Here is a 6,551-nt window from a genome sequence, read left to right on the forward strand (position 1 = left end):
CCACACAGTGTGGCTGAGGGTTTGCAGCAAAACCAAAAAATGCCTCGTCCTAGAACTGCGCCTTCTGCCAACTTCCCTTATCAGACCCTGTGCGCTCGCCTAAAGCCAGGCACTGCAGGGCTGGGGAACAGCCTGCTCTTACACTGCTCTCTTGCCTGCAGCCTGTTTGCATTCATGATTGCATCCGTGCATTAAAGTGCTTTGAGCTGCTCGTTACCAAAGTGCAGAGTCTGAGTTTTAACGAGGCACCCGTGGGAGCTGGGACTGGGAGAGACGAGCCGCCGTCCTGCTGAACCGCGGCAGAGCTTGACAACAGGCACCGCTGCCTGGAAACGGTGGGCAAAGGCTTTATTGACCACTGGAGGTCACTTTTTCAATAATGCAGTACAATCCAACTTTATTTTGTCAGTACCTTTCATGCAGGCTGCTTCTAAGCTGCTCAGCAGATGCAGTGCAAAGGCAGGGAGAGGAAAAGCTTCTGGAGCTGGGGAGGTGGAGGCTGCTCAGGAGCACGGGGTGCAGAAAAGGCTCTCATGCCTCAGCCAAGAGCCAGAGGAGGAGGAGGAGAACTGAAAATGAAGCAGCCTGAATGCTGCTTTCCTGAGCTGTAGATGCACCTCCAGGCTCTTCATAAGTGAAGGAGTGTGTTTGGTGCTGGGGAGCTGGAGGAGGGGTGGGCATTGCAGAAGGGTGCTGGGGGAAGGCAGGTCAGGGCAGGTGGGGCCGGGTGCTGTGCAGGGAAGGTCACCCAGCATTTCTCAGCCTGAGACAGGCAGTTGTTGGGAAATGAAGGCCCTTCAGCAGCATGGTCAGGAATCCAGCTTGCTGCAGCTGTTTGCTCTCCTAGAGTGAAGGAGCTTCAGAAACCCTGTGATTTCAGCTTACAAAAGAGGCTGGACGTGGGCAGGCTCAGGCCAATTCTGAGCCAGAAATTATGCCTGAATCGTGTTCCTTTGCTCCCTGCATGGTGCTGAGCTGTTCCTGGGAAGGGACTGTGATGTCCTGCCTTCACTGCCTGCTCCAGGCATAGAGGCAACATTTCTGTCCAGGCTGAAACCCCACAGGGGCTTGATCAGACACCTGCTCCCAGCCCTGGATGCTGTCCTTGGACAGGAAGAGCTGTGAGGGACTCTGAGAGACTGCCTTTGGTCACCCCAAAATCCCATGCAGGAGTTAGAAAGGACATCCTGGGAGTCTCTGATACTGGCAGCTGCTGCTTTTCTGAAAGCACTGGGAGGATCTCTACACTGGGAGGAGCAGAGTCCATGAACACAGAAAGGGATGGACACTGGGGGTGGAAAACCCAGCCAAAAGCCTTTGCTAAGGAGTCATGTTTCTTTCAGCCCTGTAGAAAGTTGTTTGGGAAGCTGGTTGTGCCAGATCTGCCATGTGGGAACCACTTTTCCCTGCTGCTCTTTGGTGTTCAGGCTCACCCAGGGCCAGGAGTGGCTGGAGATGGCCTGGAGAGTCTTTGTGTCCAGGCTGAAGACCCCTATTGATGCCTCTTATGATGATGATTGCTCAGTTTGCCACCCCTCTTTATTCTTGACTAGCTGGTTTAGAAGGTGATGTTTCCACAGTCACCAAAATGAGCAGACCTGGGGATTTTGGCTAACTTGATGTTATCATTTCTCTTTGAGAGGTGGGAAAGGAGTAACTGGTTTCCACATCTGTTTCTTTTACAGCTCAGGTAGGAAAGGGCTGGGTTTGCATGGAAATGTTGTGTTTGGAGATCCTGGGTCTGGACTGGGAATTGGTGCTGTCCCTCTCCCCAAATTGCTGCAGGACCTGGACACATGTGAGGACTGTGAGCATTTAATCACCACAGCAGATGGGACTCAAGACACCTCAGAGCAAATATTTTAAGATCCATTTTTATAAAGCCACTTTTTGGCCTATAAACCACCCTCCCCACAGCTCCCAGTGCTCATTGCTGTGAACTCCACTGCTCACTGCTCCTGCTGCCTAGCCCTGCTGCCAACTGGCAGGGCCCAGAAATGTGCTGTCTTGGTTTAGCACTGGATTTTTCTCCTTTCCCCCATACTCAGGATTTTATTTTATTTGTTTGTTTGTTTTATTTGTGGAAGGGATTTTCCTGCTCTTGGCAGAGTGGAACAGGAAGTGATTGTTCTAATGAGGGAGGGTGTATCCTGCTTGCTGCCCAGCCCCAGCCCTCTCTCCCTGTTCGTGCAGCAATTTTTACTGTCTTGGCTGTTGCTGGAGCAGCACATGGTGAATCTCTTGTGCTGGAGGCTGGAGCACTCCTTCCTGAGCTGTTTCCCAGCCCCTGTTCTAGGACATTTTAGAAGATGGGAACAGGGTAATGTTGTTGGAGGGGAGTTCTGAGTATCTCTTTTCTACTCTGTTACCACCTTTTGGGGTTTCTGAGATCAGACAGACTCCGAGGCTCAGTGACACGTAGCCAGATACAGGTGGATGTCCTCCTGCTGCCTCAAATTTGTTTTGCAAAAGGCTGAACTGAGGAACATGTCTCCAGAGGGTGGCAAGGCTGGGACCTTGTGTCCCCTTTTGCTCCATAAGACATCAGGTACAGGTGCCAGACTCCCAGACATGATCCCTGACTTGTTTACACAGTGTGGAGCACTTTCCACTTTGCTCTTCCCTTTGCTGCTTTGTCTTTTAGCCTGGGCCCTGTGGAGCCAAGAACTGCTGTGGCTGCTAACATGGGCAGCTCTGCTTCTGAATGAGCAAAAGAAAAATAAATAGCATCTCAAATTGCAGCTTGTGTGCAACGGGCCAGGTTCCTGCTCTCTTCCCAGCCCTGTGACTTGGGGTAGTTCTGACTTGCTTCTGCTGTGAAAGTGATGGCAACTGAGCCCAGGGACATTTTGGGATAGAACCAATTTAATCTCCCAGTGTTTCCATTTCTGCCTTGTATTAAAAGCTGCTCAAACTCTCCTAGGAGAGCTGCTAACATAACTCACTGGTGTCTCTGCAGTGCTTGGAGATCCTCAGATGTGAGTGGTTAAGGGTTGGACTTGATGATCTTACAGGTCTTTTCCAACCTAAATGATTCTATGATTCTATGGTTACAGAAGCTTTTAATAGCACTTAACTCCTCTGGAACGAAGTCCAAAGCAAGGGGAAATTCACAGCTGATAAGAAAAGCCATGTTGGTGCACTGGGTTAAACCCAGCATTGTGCCCTCTAATTATGCAGCAGTGGCCTGGGCTTCTGGAGTAACTGGGGAAGACAGGATGGCTGTGCTCGGCTGGAGGGAGCCAGGGCTTGATTTAGTGCCTGTTGAGATCAAGGGGCCTTTGATTTCAATGGGTATTGAATCAGGCACTGCAATATCAAATAGGCTAATCAGATAATAACTTCAGATCGTCTGACATAGATTGCTGTCCCTGAGCTGGGGCAGGCAGAGTAAATTGGGCAGGCAGCTGGACAAGGCTGTGAGCTGATCCCTAATGAACAGGATGTCCAGTATGGGACTGGTGGCAAAGGGACTGGTACCTGGGATGGGACATGGGCCAGGCATCATCCCTCCAGATCCAGCACAGGGCTGTGGCCCCCTCCCACCTCACTCCTGGGTGGGAGTTAATGCAGGCCTGGCATGCAGGGTAATGGCTACAGAGGGAGAGAAATTTGGGGTGATTTTGCATTGTTAAGCCCACATTTCCAGCTTCTGGAAATGCTTCCTGCAAGAAAGGATTTGTTTTTTGCAGTCCTTGGTGTATCAGGGGCACCTGGAACCGTTTCTGCTCTAAGTGGGGAGACTGGGCACAGGAAGAGGTGGGATGTAACGGGATGCTGATGCTTGTGGTGGGTTGACCCTGTCTGGCTGCCAGGTGTCTACCAAAGCCACTCTGTCACTCCCATCCTCATCAGCTGGACAGTGTGGAGAAAATACAACTTAAGGCTCATGGGGTGAGATAAGGGCAGGGAGACATCACTCCCCAGTTACTGTCATGGGTAAAACAGACCCAACTTGGGGAAATTAGTTTAATTTATTGACAATCAAATCAGGGGAGGATAATGGGAAATAAAAACTAAATCTTAAAACACTTTCTCCCCACCCCTCCCTTTTCCCTGGGCTTAACTTCACTCCCAATTTGTTTACCTCTTCCCCCCAGCAGTGTAGGGGGACAGGGAAAGGGGACTGTAGTCAGTGCATCACAAGCTGTCTCTGCCTGTTTCCTCCCCAGAGGGGAACTCCTTGCACTTTTCCCCTGCTCAGGTGTGGAGTCCTCCCACAGGAGACATCTCTCCATGAACTCCTCCAATGCAAGTCCTCCCTCTGGGGCTGCAGTTCTTCATGAACTGCTGCATTGTGAGTCCCTTGCATGGGGTCACAACCCTGCCATCAAATCTGCTCCCACACAGGCTCCTCTCTCCATGGAGCCACAGGTCCTGCCTGGAGCCTGCTCCAGCATGGACTTCCCATGGGGTCACAGCCTCCTTCAGGCATCTCCCTGCCCTGGCAGGGGGCTCTCCATGGGCTGCAGGTGGATCTCTGAACCCCTGTGGACCTTCATGAGTTTCAGAGGCACAGCTGCCTCACCATGGTCTGTACCACAGGCTGCAGAGGAATCTCAGCTCTGGTGTCTGAAACATCTCCTCCTGTTTCTTCCCTGACCTTGGAGTCTGCAGAGCTGTTTCTCTCACATATTCTCATTATTCTCTTTGGCAGCAGTTGCTCTGTGTGTTTTGTTGGATTTTCCCCCCATTTCTGGTATGTTATCCCAGAGGTGCTGCTTTGTTGGAGACAGGTGAAGCTTCCAGCAGCTTCTCAGAGAAGCAGCTCCTCACCATGCAAACCCAATACAGTGCTCCTCAGGGATGTTAAATCCCAGGGATGCTGGTTTGTGGGGTGGTTGTCCTGAGACTTGAGCTTTTTCATGCTGAACCTGCCTGTGCTGGCAGAAGACCTGTTCTGTAGCATGGGCTACAGTCCCTTTCCCAGGTGCCCAGGGATTGTGCCCTGCTCTTGCAGGAACATGAGATGTTTGCAACATCCCTGATCTCTCCTGTGCTGCACCTGTGATTCCTTTACTGGGGTTTCTTGGTTTTTCTTTTGGTAGGTGCTGGAGAGGTGTGTGGTGGGGAACAGGACAGGGCTGAGGTGCTCTGGGTGTGGGGTATGTGTCTACAGTGATTGCAGCATCATCTCTGCTACCAGTGCACAGCTGCTCTGCTGGGAGAGGGGTGGCTACTGCGATGTGGCTGCCTCAGAAACTGCCCCTCCAGCTGTCACCTGAGGCCTGGGGTCTCACCTCCCATGAAAGCTTTGGATGTGCTGCTTTGCAGGCCTTGGAGTCTGCGCATCCCAATCCCTCTGGCTTCATCTAGCAGTTGGGTTTTAAATCACAAGGTCTGATTCTGAAGCCTGTTCTGTTACCCTGTGGTTGGGGACAAAAAACCTGTTGTGTCCCACTCTGTGTGTGTTATGTGATGTCTGAGTTTGAGCCCCAGCCCATTCCACTATTGCTCTCTGTGGCTGCAGGAATGTTATCTCTGAGGTCTGCACCTGCCCTGATAGACTTGGCTGGAAGTGGGTCAGTAGGTTTAAAAGTTCTGGGAAGATATGTTGTGATCATATCAGCGTCACACCATAAAAGAAACAGGCTTGAAGTCAAATTCAAGGCAACAATGAAAACTTGGAGAGGAACGGAGAGAAGAGGCAGCGGATCAGCAGATGCACAAATCCCTCTGGGTCCTATCAAGTGTTTTGCCAGTGTTAAATGCTGAGTAAAATATAGTCTGAGAGATCAGATCACTGGGTATTCCCTCCGGATGGGGAGATCCCGGCTTGAATATCTCTTTGGTGAATCATCCTCTGGAGCTGTCAGAGCAGAGATCTGGCATGGGGTTATCGCTGGGTCCAACTGGCTGCTGGAGGTGATGTTGCTTCCAGGCTATTTGGGCAATCCTACTTGAAGAAGACACATAAATAGCATCATCTTGCTCTCTGCCACTAAAGCTCTGTTTCCTGAATGCTTGGATTCAGCAACAGCAAATGAAACCCTTCTGGGGTGGCCTGAGAGGGCATTTACAGGGGAAGGGACAACCAGAGGAGTTTTGGCAGCAGTGTGCTGTGCTGGCTTTGTCTCCAGTAAGGCTTAAGGAGGGACAGCCCAGAAAATTTCTTTAACAGAAACATCTTGGGAATTTGCAAGACCCATTGAAGGGCTCTTTTGGGTCTTCAGCAGCTTCTGGCAGTTTTGCTAGATCTTCCTCTGTGAGCTGAGGTGGGTTACTGGCAGAGAGATCAATACAGGGGAAAGAAGCAATTGCTAAATGACCTTGAGGAAAGATGCTGATGGGCCTGTGTGGCACAAGGAGCTATCAGGCCAATGTGAGAGAAATCATGCAAGGAAAGCCTGTGAAAGACATGGTTAGATTTTTTGCTTGGCTTTTTCTTTTAATCCCTCACTGTGACTCTTACAAAGAGGAATTTTGGATGTGAAAAGATTGTCTTATGTTGCACGAAGAACGTGGTGGGAGGGAGAGGACTGTGCAGCCTTCATGGTGCCATGGAGATGGGTTTTCTTCTCCAAGTCTGGTGTGGGGACATGCTGTGAGGA

Source organism: Catharus ustulatus, chromosome 21, assembly GCF_009819885.2.
Source record: "Catharus ustulatus isolate bCatUst1 chromosome 21, bCatUst1.pri.v2, whole genome shotgun sequence".
NCBI lineage: Eukaryota > Metazoa > Chordata > Aves > Passeriformes > Turdidae > Catharus > Catharus ustulatus.